Genomic DNA, 17,111 nt, shown 5'->3' on the forward strand with positions numbered 1-17,111 from the left:
TGATTCGCACTAACTGCTGTGTGCAATCTATCACCGCCCCATTAGGGCTTAACCAATCCATGCCTATAATCACTTTGCTCCCCCGCAAAGGGATGGGAACCAGATCCACCAAGTAGCACTCCTCAAATAACCTTAGGACACAATCCCTGAATATTGCTGACGCTTGCACCGATCGATCATCGACAATATCTACCTCTAAAGGGCAATCCAACATGCCCGAAGACTCAGTAAACCTCTTGCTAAGCACAAGGGAAACAAATGATCGGGTGGCACCCGAGTCAAACAACACCTGAACAGGAATACCGTTCACATGGAACGATCCCGCACCACATCGGGTGCGGCGCGTGCCTCCTCTGTTGTCAGCTGAAACGCCCAGCTCCTCACCACTGGAGCCTCTTCCTTGCCCTGCCGGCCATCTGTAATCCGCAGGGTAGCTGGAGCTGGCGCCTTAACCGACGCTAATGTTGTCAACTGGGGGGAATTGGCCTTCTTGTGGCCCCTCTGGTTGTAGTGAAAACACAACAACTCCGACGTCTGAATCATAGGTGCAGGGGCGGTACAATCCCTGCTGAAATGCCCCGTCTTGCCGCACTTATAGCAGCCCGACGATCCCAACCTACATGCCCCCTCATGAGGCCTGCCGCATTTCTTGCAACGGCTCGGTCCTGACTGGCCTTTCGGCCTACCATCTGATCCCTTGGGCTTCTTCCCCGAAGCCCCTCCTGTCTGTCCCTCCTCTGTCTTCCTCTTCCGTATGTGCTCTAGATCTATCTCCCTCTCCCTCGCCCTGGAAATCATAGAGTCCAAGGTAGGGCAAGCTGAAAAACTGACATGCTCTCGAATATCAGCTCGGAGCATGTCATCGTAGCGGTTCCTCCTCATGTCCTCATCAATCGCATACTGGGGCACCAACAATGCCCTCTCCCAGAACTTGGCGGTGATCTCCGCCACAGTCTCCGTTGTCTGCCTCATATCCAAGAACTCCCTGGCTAGCTGCTGAAGCTCAACAGCCGGTGCAAACTCTGCCCTGAACCTGGTCGCGAAGTCCGACCAGGTCATAGCCTCGACAACCGAGGCTCCCAACGAGTCACTCACGGACTCCCACTAATCCCTAGCTCGATCTCGTAAGCACCCTGCTGCAAACCTCACCTTCGACCCCTCAGGGCAGAAGCTAATCATCTGTGTAGACTCAATGTCTGCAATCCATCTCCTGGCAGCTATGGGGTCCTTTGCCCCGTGAAAATCCGGTGCACCACTGCCACTGAAGTCCTTGAAGGACAGTGTGCGAGATCCCGACTGGCCAGGTGACATGTCGCTCCTGAATGCCCGGAGGCGATCCTACATCAACTCCAATATCCCTTCCTTGATCGACCCGAAGATAATGGGGGTCGACTCAAGGATGCATCTGGTGATCTCTGACGCGATGAACTCGCATAGCCCCTCATCTACTGGCTCGGAACCTGATCCCGAACCCGATCCCTCTCTTGTACTGCCAACTGCTGGCCTCTAGCGTAGTACCACCATTCTGAAATACAAAAATAATTGTTAGCGATACTGATACCTCTGGAGGGATCACACCTACTACAAGTTCTCTAGTCTCATCTTGGCCTTCCTCGGTTTGGGTACGGATCCTCTGCTTTTAGTAGTACGGGCCCATACTACCTTCCACATCTATCCATACCTTCTTCAAGGACTGCCTTGACTCCGCCAGATCCCTTTCACTACCGCTGATCTCTGCTACTCTTATCCTAGGCTTACCCTAGGAAACCTCTGACTCCACCCAACCCAGTCCTCAGCTGTTGTAGGTCTCTTTGTGATGCCAATTAGCTATTACCTGAATACAATCACATGCGATGAGGCTTGGATAATCCTTCGAGTAAGGGACTCATCCCTACAACGGTCAGGACTCAAACAAGAGCTACGCAATAGGGTCAAATCCAACACTCTGAGATTATTCAACCCTGATCACATGTGACTTTAACGTATTCACCTAACAGCTAACTCCCATCACTCAAAGCCCACATAGCACAAAGCAACAACATTTGGACAAAAGGAAACAATCTCAAGCAACTCTATCCTCGCAGAGATAAACTGAACTAGCATACAATGCTAAACTCGTACTATCAGGCATAACCTAAACAGGCTATCTTACTGCTGTCTACTCAATTCTAGCATGCAACTTTTCATACACTAAAGCACATAAAGTAGGCACATAAGGCATCACTCCTAGATCCTTAGTCCTATTCTAGCATGCTGTTCTACTGAACTGATAAACATAACATAAGCTTGTATGGGTACTTTGGGGAATACTTACTTGAGCTTGGCCGGCCGCGCACATCACACACTTTGTTCTTTCTTAAAACCCTTTACTTGGCCCTTTTAGAAAACATTTTCCTTTTCAAAATCTTTCAATCCCTCGATTTGAGTTCAAACACCCCCGAAGGTGTGTCCGAATCCCTCAAACCAGGGCTCTGATACCAACTTGTAACGTCCCAAAAATACGGGCCAAAAATTTCATTTTTAAAACATATTCTTAGCGAACCTTAGAAATAAAACATTCACTGATCATATCATTTCATAAAAGTTATCGCATGTCTTGAAAAGCATTTCATAAAAAACATAATAAAGACAGAGTACAAATTCCCAGGAGGGTCTCATAATGCGGAAATACAAGGCGTGTGTGTGATGGGCTGCTACCGCGCCAGCTCCTTCCCCTTCGAAGAAGAGGTACCTGAAACCAAAACTGAAAACCGTAAGAACGAAGCTTAGTGAGTTCCCCCAACATACCACATACCATAAAACCACATATCATACATACTGCCGGACAATTTTGGGGTGCCCGACCTACTTGGTACGGCCATTCTGGGGTGCCGACCTACCCGTGTCAAGCTGTTCTGGGGTGCTGACTACCCATGTCAAGCCATTCTGGGGTGCTGACTACCCATCGGTCCTAACAACCGATCCTCGGGGACTATTTCACCCCTACTGCTGCTATCACATATATCATAACATAACATATTATCAGACATATCTGGGGTGTCCGATCAACCCTTCGGTCCTAACGACCGAACTTGGGGACTATTCCCCTCCTACTACCACTATCACATATAACATATCATGCCAACATATAAACATATCATCACATACTGTCAGACATATCTGGGGTGTCTGACCTACCCTTCGGTCCTAACAACCGAACTCTACTACTATCACATTTACATATCATGCCAGCATATAACATATCAGGTAGTAGCAAACCTAGATGATATCACAAAGACAATCATCTAACATACAACTCCTACTAGTGGGCCGACATTGTGGCCGTAGACCCACCGCTACTGGAAGGTAACTCACCTCGAAGTAGCTGCTCATCTGTATGGGAACTGATTGTCTTCTGCTGCTGCTGCCCCAGAAATCCTCCGGCTATAATTCCCATAAAACACTCAGTCAAATACTGCTAATCGACCTCAGAGTAAAATGACCATTTACCCTTAACCAAACCAAGAGTCAAAGTCAAAGTCAACTTCCAGTTGACCCGACTCGCCGAGTTGGCCTGCCAACTCGCCGAATCCCTATCCCTTTGTCTGACTATAGTCCCGTCTCTACTCGTCGAGTTAGGCATTGACTCGATGAGTTTTCCTTCTAAACTAAAGGCTAATAGTCCTTCATCCTACTCGCCGAGTTTTATGAACAACTCGCTGAGTTCATCTTCATCTAAAGAACACTCTATGCTAAGACTCGTCGAGCTGTATGAACAACTCGCTGAGTCTGTTCTTGAGGCAAGAAGATTGCCTTGAACTCGCCGAGTCATGGCATCGACTCACCGAGTTTCTTCATGAGTGAGTCTGGATTCCGACCCACTGAGCCACACCCCATGACTCACTACTCCAACCCGCAACACGAAAAAGGGGAAAAACTCGAGGACTCGCGACTCGACTCGCCGAGTCAGATGAATGACTCGCCGAGTTTGCCACATGCAAATACTATACACGTGATTCTGCTTGAATCCAGCTCATGCCATTCATAGATCTGGGTTTCTAGAGCCTGATTAACACGTAAAGTTTCCAACTTTACGTGTAAATAAACACCCATGTGGGTTTTAGCGCTCAAAATGCACCAAAAGAGTAGATCTAGGGCTTTTATGCAATATGGCTCCATAAAGGCAGTAGATCCAAGCTCCTGGAGCTCAATCATGCCTAGATCTAGAGGCTAAACAACTTATTACGAACCCTAAAACACAAACAAGCTTGGGGGAAGGCTCAAGAAGGACTTTCATGGAGCTACAAGGGACAATAAGCATGAAAACAGAGGGAAACTGAGTTATACCTCAAGGAAATCACTGAGATAACACAAGGATGTCTGGCCTCCTTCTTCTCTTCTTGATCTACTATTCTTCCCTCTCCAAATCTTCAAGAAAACACACCAAAATGCTTCAATCTCACAAGGAACAAGGCTTGAACGAAGTAGAGAGCTCTGAGGGTGAAGGGGGCGAGCTTGGGGCGGATAAGAGGGTTTAAATAAGGTCCAAACCCTTGAAATTTAGGGTTTCATCAGACAGATGGGACTCGCCGAGTCGCCAACGTAAACGTGCTCCCAAACCCGTCTCCACTCGGCAAGTCGGGCCTACAACTCGCCGAGTCCAAGGCTAAAAATGTAAAATACTTAGATAAATTTTACGTACCAGGAACCAGGTGCTACAAATCTCCCCCACTTATTTTAGACTTCGTCCTCGAAGTCTGCTGCTCGATCCTGAAACAGCTCGGGGTAAAGTTGAAGGGCTAAAAGTGTAAATAAGGAGGTCGACTCGGCGAGTCGATGGATAGACTCGGCGAGTCGAGTCGCGTTTCGGGTCGCGTGTTAAGTGACCAACTTGACGATTCACATGGGTGGACTCGGCGAGTTGGTGCTGTATGGAGGAAACCCTAATCCCGAGGGTTGAGCCCTATATAAAGAACATAATACCCTCTCCCCAGCTTCTTTACCCTCCCTTGATTTCCAGAAGCCCTAATAGACGTGAGTGAGAGATTGGAGCACATTTTGGAGCTTGGATAAGTGGATTAGGAAGGAAATCATGAAGAGCAAAGGAGTTGCAGCAAGGAAGGGACATAGATCCGAGGTCTACTTCGGTGGGAGCTTGCATTGGAGGTAATAGATCTGTTCTTGAGCTTTTGTACATCTAGATCTATCAATTGTGGGGTTTTTGGAGCATAAATGAGGTCCATCTTGAGTTTGGTGTAAGATCTGAGGTTGCTACCTCAGATCTAGGCTTGTGATGACCTAAGGAGTCATAAAGTCTATGCCCAAGAGTTGTTGGTGAAGTTCATTTGTCCCAAACCCTAGCCCTAGAGTGTTTTATGCTTAGATCTCTTTGGATTCACGTAAAGTTTTCTACTTTACGTGATGAGTGGGTTGTAGAAGAGTAGATCTATGAATTGGAGACCCTGCATGGCTTGGAAAGCCACTGTATGGATTAAGAACTAGAGGTACTCGGCGAGTCACATGGGTGTACTCGGCGAGTTGCATGAAGACAGGCAGGAACTCGGCGAGTGGAAGAACAACTTGACGAGTCTGTTGAAGATTGCCTTGGACTCGGCGAGTCTGGTCATGGAACCCCAACCTCTTTTGGTTAAGTCGAGAATCGGTGAGTCGAGGGACGACTCAGTGTGTTGAACAGGAAAGGACTCAGAGATCCTTGAACTCGGCGAGTCTTGGGGCGACTCGGCGAGTTGGGTCGCGATATGGGAGTTTTCAGAACATGGGGACTCGACGAGTCAACGGGCTGACTCGGCGAGTAGAGTCAGTTAGGAAGTTGACTTTGACTGAGGGCTTTGACTTTGACCAAGAGTTGACCAGTTGACTTCCAAGGGTATTTTGGTAATTATTGGTAATTATTGAGTTCAGTCTTTTGGTATTATCAGTGGTGGAGTTCGTGTCGGAGGTTGGAGCAGCGTGATCTTATCTTTCAGGCAGCAGTTGCGAGGTGAGTTATCCTCACTATATCAACAGGGTCTAAGGCACCAAGGCCGACCCTTTATCGGATTGTAATCCGGGTATCGTTGTTATGTTATTGCTTTGCGATGTTTGCATCCTGGTAGTTAGGATGGTATATGCTAGTGACTGGTTAGGTCGATATCCTAGTTAGGTCAATATCCTGGTTAGGATGATGTTATGATATGTGATCTGCTAAATCGGTTGATTGGTGATTAAATTGTTATATGATTATATGTTTATGTGCACATGGTTGGTTGACTGGGGTTGGGTTGAGGCGGGTCCTGATTTGTGCTGTAGGCCAACATACCCAGGGCGGACCGGATATTTCGAAGGCCCAGCAAGCGGTCCAGATAAGCTGTAGGCCCCACGAGGGCAGACCAGACGTGCCGAGGCTCAGAGAGTGGACCAGGCCGACTGAAGGCCCGGTGCGGGCGGACCAACCACACTGCAGACTCAATGTATATGGCTAGAATCGGAGGGTGGACCAGGTGGACTGAAGGCCCGGTGCGGCGGACCAGTCACACAGTAGACCCGAAGTGCATGACTGTTTTGTGTTCTGTCTTGATATGGCATGTTATGTGTATGGTATATGTGGTTGGTATTTTGGGGGTATCTCACTAAGCTTTCGGGCTTACAGTTGTGGTTTAAATGTTTAAGGTACTTCAGGAGACTGTGGCAAGGCAAATGCGTGATCGTACCGCTCCTCATGTTTATGTTTTATGATATGGTTCTGGGAAGACTCTGATAATAATTGTATTGAAAACCTTTTTGTAATGACTTAACGAAACTGGGTTGTTTTTGAAAAGTTTATATTGACTTGATTTTTTATGGATGTTACAATATAGGCCGGACGGAGTGGCCTCGACAGTAGCCTCGATGACCTCGACGAACACCGGGCCGACCCCTCGGGATGCCAAGCTCGGTTCGGCAACTCGGTAGAAATGTGCCGAGTCTCTTTCTTCTTTCTCTCTTCTTCCTCCTTCCTTCTCCCTCACTCAGCGGACCAGCCCTCCTCTTCTCCCTCTCTTCTTCTTTCAAGCTTCTTCCCCCTTTTTGTTGATGTGGAGTTCGGTATGCGCTGCACGACTCTGTTCAACCTTAGAATCTTCTAAGAACTCAGAAATTCGTAAAAAGTCGATACCTTTTTCATCATAAAATTTATTAAAAAAAAGTTATGCATCTTTAAAACGTGCATAAATAAGCACCTTCATCGATTTTTTTTTTAAATGTGTATATATGAAATGTTCATATATACATAACATGTAACGACCCAAATTTACTTCCGTCAGCGATGTTAGTTTCCGTTAGAAGGAAATTTATTTTCATAGGATTATTTCGGTTTTAAGGTTATATAATGAAATAAATTAAATAAAAACAGGTTCTATTTATTATCTAAGAAAATTAATCGATATTTAAAGGGTGTATAAATTAATAAAATTGATTTATGGAAAATATGGAATAAATATAAGCCATTAAAAGATTTATTTGGGTTGAAGTGTCGATTAAAAAGAACTTGAACATTCAGCCTTTTGAGAGATGACATATATAATCACTACCTCAAATCAAATTATACACATATTATTATACACATATTATTACATTTATGGTCCTTTATGAGTGGTTCGCAGGACCTCTCGTATAGTTATTGTCATCGTATTCGTCCCGATGCCCATTGTGTAAAAGCCGATTTATAATAATAATAATAATTAATAAAAATAAATTCATATATTATTAATATTACATATTTTATTGTTAATATTAAACTTCTATTAATAAAATTATGATACGAATATGTTTGAATCAGTGACAGATGAAAACTGAAAATTTTATTTATTTTAGATGAGTTTGGTGAAAAATAGTTGTAAATGTCTTTTTTTAAATATTTTTTAAACGTTAATAATAATAAAAGAAAAAAAAAGCCCACCAAAATGACTAATATTATAATTTTTACTATTTCTCTACACAAAGATTAATCAGTTAGGTGTGACAATTACGACTGAGATAACCACCTATCATCTAAGGAGCGATCAAATATCAATACGAGCCTAATCAAATATAAGGAAAAAAAAAAGACAATTATTAATACGAGATTAATCAAACATCAAGAAAAAAACAAAATTTATCATAGTTTTTAACAAATTTATTTGTATTATAAAAAAATTAGTTAAAAGATTATAACATCAATAAAAAAGTGTACATGAATAAACGTTAGAAACTAAAACTATATAATTATAAACATTGACAATAATTAGTTTTAAAAAAAGGTGAAAAAAAAATATTTTAACTATGTCAAAAAAATAAAAAAGAATTTTGACGTCGCGTCTACCCTATCATAGTTAAATAAGATTATTATAATTTTTAATATTTTTGCCATGCGACTTGACTAATAGTGGTTTTGAACTTCGGACATGGTTTTCACTTTTCACTATGATGTAGATAGAATCTCCCGGTGTTTGTTTTGCACTTATCAAGTCCTCATAGCCCTTTTGATAAGGTGAAGTTTGGCTGACTCGGTCAGCTAGTGCTGAACATACTCGTTTACTCGGCCCATCAAAATATGTCGGTTGACCCAAAAAGAACTTACCTCACGCTGTTTTATGCCCTTCTCCCTAAAAGAAAAGAAAACAAGAACGCCATTCATCTTCAATTGTGCTACCTTCGATAGAAATTGACAATTGCACTTGCACTTCCTTCGACCGACGACACATCATCTGCAACTGCCGGCGGCGACCTCCACATCTGCGCAGGTACGTTTTCTTCTTTGCTTTTTTTTTCTCTGAAATTAATTGAGACTTGAGAAGGATTTGTAGGCTATGTATGAAATCAAATGATCTGTGTATGAAATCCAAATTTGTGATTATAAAATCAGACCATGTGAATGAAATTCGATTATTATTATTATTATTATTATTATTATTATTATTATTATTATTATTATTATTATTATTTCTGAAATAAGTTGACAAGGTTACATGTGTAGGGAAAGTTTGCAGAAAATACTAATTTTATGCAACAAAGTGATAAGTTTTGAGCACTACATCAATCATATGGTGTACATGCAAACCCTAAAGCTTTGGATCTAGTTTTTCTAATGAACATGCAATAATCATCCAAAGCTCATAAACCCTAGATCTAGTTTATAATAATCGAAATTAGGGTTTAGATCTTACCTTGAATGTTATGTAGCAATAACAATCATAAACATTCTTGATCTTGACTTCAGAAAGCCTAGTGACCCAAGTGTTGCACCTCTAATGGAGTCACAAACACCACTAACAACAAGGATGAAGAAGAAGGAAGAGGATAGGCACTAAAAACGTCTTAGGGGTTTTCTTAGAAGGTTAGAGATGTTTTTGGGAGCCTATAGGGTTCCTTTTTATAGTTAGGCTTCTAGGGTTATCAACTAGGAAACCATAATTTGACTGCTTAGGCCCTAAGCAGCCCATGGACTCCCTCATTAGAGGCCTTGGACGAAATCTTATGGGTTTCCCCATAAATTTCGTCCACTCCAACTCTATGAAGTCCATCAGCCGATTTATGCAACTATCAATGATTTGCATAACAGTCCCTTTTATTTAATCACTCTCTTTTGACCACCAAATTAATTTATGATCAATACTAATTAAATAATATGATTTCTCTTAATATATTATTCTCATAATATATTAATAAATCATAATTAATCATCTTTCTCCTTAATTCATCCTACAAGTTGCTATGGTGAAGGCAACCCAAAATGATCATGCTCATAATCGGGTCAAGAACATATCAAAATAGTTATGGGCATAGACACCTAATCCAACAGTCTCTCACTTGGATAAGTCTAATAACTATTTTGCAGGTACGACTTCAGAACCTGAATAGCAATCGTAGCTTTCAAAAGTCGCTGTCAACTCTGATCTTATCAGAAGTGCGTCCTTTAGATAAGGGATCATATATTCCTCCATTCTACAAGATATTGTATGAACTGAGACATGGATTATAATCATTCTCTCTGTCCATCTGTTGTTTCCCTATTTCCGATTTATGACGACCGACTAATTGAACAAATCAAATCAGTCCAGGCTTAGCCAAGCACTTAGGGGTGTCATCACTAAATCATTCAGGGCCCCACAAATATCTCTTTTATCCCCTTAGGGTAAAAGGAACGGATAAACGTTGACTCATATGCTTGCTCTATTTACTCATCAAATCACACACAACAATATGTTTTATAACCCCAAGTTACTGGTGCGTTTACGTATTATCAATGTGCAACCGATTCGCAAACTACAACTCATATCTCTTCGTTTCAAGAATATAAGATATTATCGTCTCATAATCACTCGTGATAAAATCCATGAAGTGATTCACGTGAGCGCGGGTTTAGTCCAATACTCAAATCTTATTTCAGGAGCACTCATGAATTCTACAGCAAACTTGTGTTATGTTTAAACACCTTAGACAATCTACAAACATATTCATGACAGTCTTTCTTCATACCTACTTCCAACGTATGACCGACTGCGGATGTTTGAATAACCCAGTTATTCTGGAAGTCAAAACATGCAAAGTGAAACACAAGAATAATCGAATCCAATATGGTCTCAAACTTCTGAGTATAAATAAAACACTTATTGTTTAATCACCGTATTGATTACACATTATTCGTTGTATAATGTTTCGAGTAATCAACTTACTACTTGAATTAAAACACTAGTTTTCCCATGCTCCAAGCATGCACACTATGTTTACCAATGGTCCTTACTTTGTGAAATAGATCAATTGAAAAACACTACCAACGATGCTCATTTCACAACTTCTAATCCTTATTACAAGTGTAAGAATGCCAAATTCTTGCCACTATCAGAACATGTTAGATTCTAACATTTTTATGCAATGATCCTTTTGTAATGCCACAACACAAAAGTCACAAAGACTCTGCCAATGAAATTACAAAGTGCTCTATTTGAGATTGTTACAAGACAATTCCATAAAATCGAAGTCTCAAATTCAAAGTACATTCCTTTGAACATCCTTCTTGCATAAAAATTTCTAATCTACATAGATCCTTAATATCCAATTCCCATTATGGAAACATTTCCATATTTACCATATGACAACTCATTCTTAATAGAATCTTATCTATTCATAATAATGTCGATATGGTCCATTCATAACTATACTTCCAACTACTCACAAGCGACCAATCCTTAGTGAACCTTAAATCGTCCCTGACAGTTGCTTAACCACTTTAGTCAAATCCAGTTCTAGTCCTTTTTCCCCTCTTAATGCCCCATGCATTTGGAAAATTTAGAACAGATTGTCCTTTATAGCACATATAATCGATCCTATATCCGAAGCATATGGGACACGATTCATGATGTCTCACATAAGGACATGATACTAGACCAGTCCTCTGCTATAATGTTTCTTTTTGCCATGTTCTCACAATTGGAATTATGAAGAGGGATGCCGTAATCATAATCAAATTTGAGAACGCAATTAACATTTCCATAAATAGAATGTCCTTATGTTGAACCAATCCAACGTAACATTCATATATATTTGACTAAATTTGATTAAAATCTCACAATCTAAGCTCTTAGATTTGAAATGAAGTATAATATTCTCTCCCTTAATTATATCAAAACATCTTTTCAACCTTTGTAACTTTGCGAAATGAAACTTTTGTTTTCTATAATTAATATTGCTAACTCGCAAATCATAATAATCATGCTCCCACTAACATGATAATTATCTTCTTGCCAACATAACACTTATGCTCCCACTAGCTTTGACATGTATTCAGAAATCAGTTGGACTTCTAGAAATCAATACATATTGACTTTCTTAACCAAAGTTCATATTTCTGATACGAGACGCTTTGATAAGCTTTTATCTAAGCTCATACACCCTTGATAAAGCTCACATTTGTGTCTAAACAATTTCATAACTTATATTAATAAGTCTTAATTGTTCAAACTAATTTGTCACTTCTCACAATTCGAACTATGAAGAGGGATGTCGTAATCATAATCGAATTTAAGAATGCAAATATCACAATTGCTATCTCCTTAAAATCTTCTTAGTGAAAGCGTTTCCTCATAATCATTTTCATGAAGCGGAGAGAAACCTTATGACACTTAGATTTTTTAGTGTATGTGTTCCTATCCATGTGAATTTTGTCATAACCATAATCGTAAGACAAGATATATGACAAAATCAAACTCATATGGACTGAACTTGTTCAATCTCAATTTCTTGCCACCTGGTAGCACAAGTGCCCACCATGTCTTCCAAGTTGATTAGCAGCTTACCTACATATCAATGAACTTTCATTGATTAAGGTGATTTGCCTTTATGCATTCAAATGAGAACTTATAGAACTCACATGCATAATTAACTCAACTGGAATGGCACAAAAATAAGAGTATGTCAACATGATAGGTCTGCAAACCTCAAGTCCTGTGCTAGTGATTAACTATTGGTTTACTCTTGATTAGTTCTTGAAACTATTCAAGACCATTAAGACTCCCACCTACCTCTTGACATATAAGATTTTTTTCAAATTCCACATTTGTTGAGTGTTATAAACCTTCTTAAGACATGTCACTCAAGTCACAATCTTGGAGTATGACTCTGAGACTTGATTTGGGAACGAAGTATGACTCACCTTTTGATTTAACCATTCCAACAATTTACGATTCCTCTTCTTAGCCGTACTAGTGCACTAAGGTGTCCTTAGATGAACAATTGTTAACAGTTTCATAGTCATTAATATGCTCATAAAACATGATACTCAAGTACTCTCCCATCTTTTCAGATTGGAGAAACTTTTATCTTTCTGCCTAATTGATTCTTCTTATTCGTTTTGCCATTCATTGAAACTTTTTCAATAACTCAGATTTACACTTAATCTTATAAGTATAACCATATTTACTAATCTTTTAGTAAATCATGACGAATAGTCTTATCATTCTTTGTGGTGGACTTGACCAGTGCACAACCAAGTGTACCTGATCTCTTAGTCCTTCACTTGACTCACATTCTTATGTGAACAAGGAATTAGTCTTGATTTCCCAAATATGAAAGTTTTCATTCATCATACAACACCAGTTGCACGATTCCAAGTTTATGTCTAATTGAAACCTGGGTGATGAGAAACTTTCCTTATTTGGTAAACTTTTGACACTACCACAAGTAACACAACAAAGAATCATTTACACTTTCAATATTGCTAATAGAAACATACAAACATCAATTTTTTTCACAAAAGTCATTGCAAGGATATATATAAATAAGACAAAATCAAAATTTATTTTATTTATAAAGGTGCGGAAAAACTTTTCCTTACAATGCAATTCAAATGAAAATTATGCTATTACATATTCCTAAGCAATCTATTCTAACTCCAAAGTAGTAGCTCAAGAATTCAATCTTCAAACAATGTGATCGATCCATTTCTTCACAATCAGATTCAGCTCAATTCTTTCTTTAAGCTTCCTCTCTTTTCTTCGATCCTACAAAACATCAAAATGCAATCTTATCACATCATGTATTAAGAATCTAAAAATAGAAACTTAACAGATTAGATGGTGGATTTTACCTGAAGTAGAGCCATACATCTTGACTCTCTTATCTCTTAGATCTCTCAGGTAGTCAGGGCAGCTTCGTAACCAATGCCCCTGCTTTTGGCAGTAGAAACAAATGGACTCTTTGGGAATGGCACATGAAACAATCTCAGACTTATCCTTTTCTGGACTTCCAATGTCGCCATTTTCAATATCCTTGGAAGTTTGGGACGTTGATCCACCAGACAAATTTGCTTGACCAGTGCGCCAAATCATTGTTGATTCAGCAGAAATAAGCAAATAGGTGAGATCAATGAGGGTCACGTCATGGTCCATCATATGGTACTCTCTTACGAACTCACTATATGAGTCAGGAAGCAACTAAAGAACCCAGTCAACAACCAGCTCGTTGGAGACAACAACACCAACATACCCAACCTGTCAATGTGCACCTTTATCTCCAAGACGTGTGCACACACAGACTTTCCATCTTCGTGTTTACTTGCCAAAAGGGCTTGAGTGAGCTTGAACTTTTCAAGTCTTCGAACACGTACTTCAGGGATAATTATTAGAGGAGGTGGAGGAAGTGAAGCATGATTTCAATTTCCACGATCCAATCGTAGAATATCATCTTCGTGTGGAAAACCTTTTCCAAAGGATTCAGGAAGACCATAGTTGTTTGACATCTACAAAACGGGAGAAAATTAAAGTTAGTTGATAAGGGTCCTTGATATAACACCCAAATGAAATATCAAGGCTAGGATCCAACACAATACTCTACAAATCCTATGAGGGATGTCGTAATCTAGTTGCAGAATATTTGAAGGTAGGTAAATGACGATTTACCAATTTCCACCATGAAAAATATAACACAGAAAACTTCCAAATAAAATTTTCATTTAAAATTTTATAAATTTTAATAACACATTTCACAAAACTCATTCATTTAATTTACAATCGCATCTCCATAATTAGTTGATTTAAAATCTAGGATCCTCAAAGTATAACTCTTTCGCGGATGTGTACAATCAAGCATATACCTTCCCATGATCCTGAGAAATCTTGAAACACATAACACATAACACGGTAAGCACGAAACTTAGTGAGTTCCCCAAAATACCGTACATAATAATTAGCCACTCGAGGCTATAACACAGTTAACCCTCCGGTCGATGGGTCTCAGTGGGACCCTCCAGTCCCATAACTCTGATGGACCATTCGGTCCTAACTCTGTAAGCTCTGAATAATATACCGCATAAATCACAAAGAAATAATACATGATATCACAACATAATGTAAGCATATAAGGCATTCCAACAACTCCTAATGGACCTTCCGGTCCTCACTCTATACACATAATACACATGGCATAAATCACATAATGCATAATATCATAGTACTCGAATAAACACATAAGACCCTCTGGTCGCACATAGATACCACTCTAGGTAAGGTATATTGAGAAGACTCACCTTGAAAGCAAGCAAGCACTAATCCTCGTACTCGAATCTCGAACCAGCCACCGCCTAACACATAGGGCAAACATCTCTAATTAATACTCTACTCATACTCAAATATACCAAAGGTTGTTCTCCCTCTCTCTACAATCTCTTGGAATGGTAAAAGACCATTTTACCCCTCCAGGGTCTCCATTTCTCATGTTGACCAAACCCTAAAGTCAACAGAGTCAAACTCGAGTCAACAGCCCATGTTTGACCTGACTCACCGTGTGCACCCGTGTGACTCGTCGAGTCCCATCGATTTCCTCAGAAGTCCTGTGAAGGTTGACTCAGCTCGTCAAGTTGACTCCCAACTCATCAAGTTATTGCATGGCCGTTCACATTGGGACAAACCCTAACTGACTTGTCGAGTTAGCTCATGCACTCGGCGAGTTCACTCGACCTAATTTCTCATTCAGACGTCCAAGGTCAGATCTACCACACCAGACTCTAGATCCATCCCTTATAGGCACAAAAGTCACATAAAGTCTTGACCTTCACGTTCATGAATGGGATATATGCCCATAAATGCCAATTCAAAGTCTTACAAAGGGTTAGGTGCTCAAAGTCTAGTCTCTAGCTCAACAAAACTCAGGTACTTGGGCTCACAAGACCTCCTACACTCCAGATCTGTGGTTTCAACTTCAAATCATATACATAAGGCTCAATAACTCTAAATATTGGGAGAAAGCCCAAAAAAACTCCCATATCAAGATATCCTTAGAAGATGAGCAAATCAGCATGTTTACCTCAAGCAAGCACTACTGAATCTGTGGATCCAAAGCCTCCTCTTGTCCCAATCCTCAATACTCTTCACTTCTTCTTAAAAGAATGCACCAACAACCACCAATTTGGCTCCTCACTCACTCTCTAGCTCTAATAGTGATTAGGGTTTGCTCTTAGGGGTGTAGGGTAACTGGTGAGTCGGAAATGGGGGCATAAGTTCCCTTATATAGGCCCCAATCCCGGGAAATTAGGGTTTCTCTGCCCAGCATCTACTCGGCGAGTCAGTTTCCCGACTCATCGAGTCCATTCATTAAATCCCCGCGAGCATCTCGAATTGAATCGGCGAGTTGGACCCTCAACTCATCGAGTATCCTCACAAAACTCCAAATTACAATACACAATAATATATCTAAAAATCTGGATGTTACAATTCTCCCCCACTTGAATTTGATTTTGCCCTCGAAATCGCCCTTCAAATCACATAGATCGAACCCAACAACCCGAAAAGCACCACTGAAAAGATCTCATACCACTCATATATCATTTCCCATGGACACCTGAGTCTAAACAGGAACCTCCAAATCCACAAAAGGTCAACCTCCTCTGCTTCCATGATTCTCTCTCTGACTCCCCGAAAGTTGGGTACTCTAGTGGCCTGTCTCACTGCTAGTCCGCCCTCTCAAGATATCACCATGTTATTCACTCCTCGAATAGCAGACCCCGATAACTCACTACCCCTCTGATCCTTTCATCGCGGCTGATAAACAAGTCAACACCCCAAAAATTGGCTTCCGATCACTTAAACCATATATATTAAACAATCCAAGTCATACTCCAAAATGAAAGGGTCACATCACACCAGGGACTCATCCACTGAACTGCAATCAAAACCCTTATGAACAATGAACTCTCAACACCCTGTCCTTAGACACAAGAAAAAGATCATGCTTGCTCAACAATATCCTCTGACTTCTACAAACTTGAACCTCCACTCCCTCCCAGATATCCCTTTCAACACTGATCACCCGGTCAACTCTCGACCCCACAGTCAAACCTCCAAAGGGTACCCATAACATACCCCAAATGTCTCACTATCTTCCTTTTCTCAGCAACTATCTCGGCCCATTGTGACACACAAGTCACGAAGTTCGCTTTACCCTAAGCGAATACTACAATCCCAACTGAAATCGTCTCGCACTTGACCTCTGTCGTCTATTACTCATTAGCTCCATGCGTCTCAAGGTCCTTCCCAAACAAACGAACTGACCCATACAGGTCTAAGACATCAGATGGCACACAATACCTCTCTACAAGGAACCCACCTCGAAGCTCAGAATCTCAT

The sequence above is a fragment of the Lactuca sativa genome, chromosome 9 (genome assembly GCF_002870075.4).
Source record: "Lactuca sativa cultivar Salinas chromosome 9, Lsat_Salinas_v11, whole genome shotgun sequence".
Classification (NCBI taxonomy): Eukaryota; Viridiplantae; Streptophyta; class Magnoliopsida; order Asterales; family Asteraceae; genus Lactuca; species Lactuca sativa.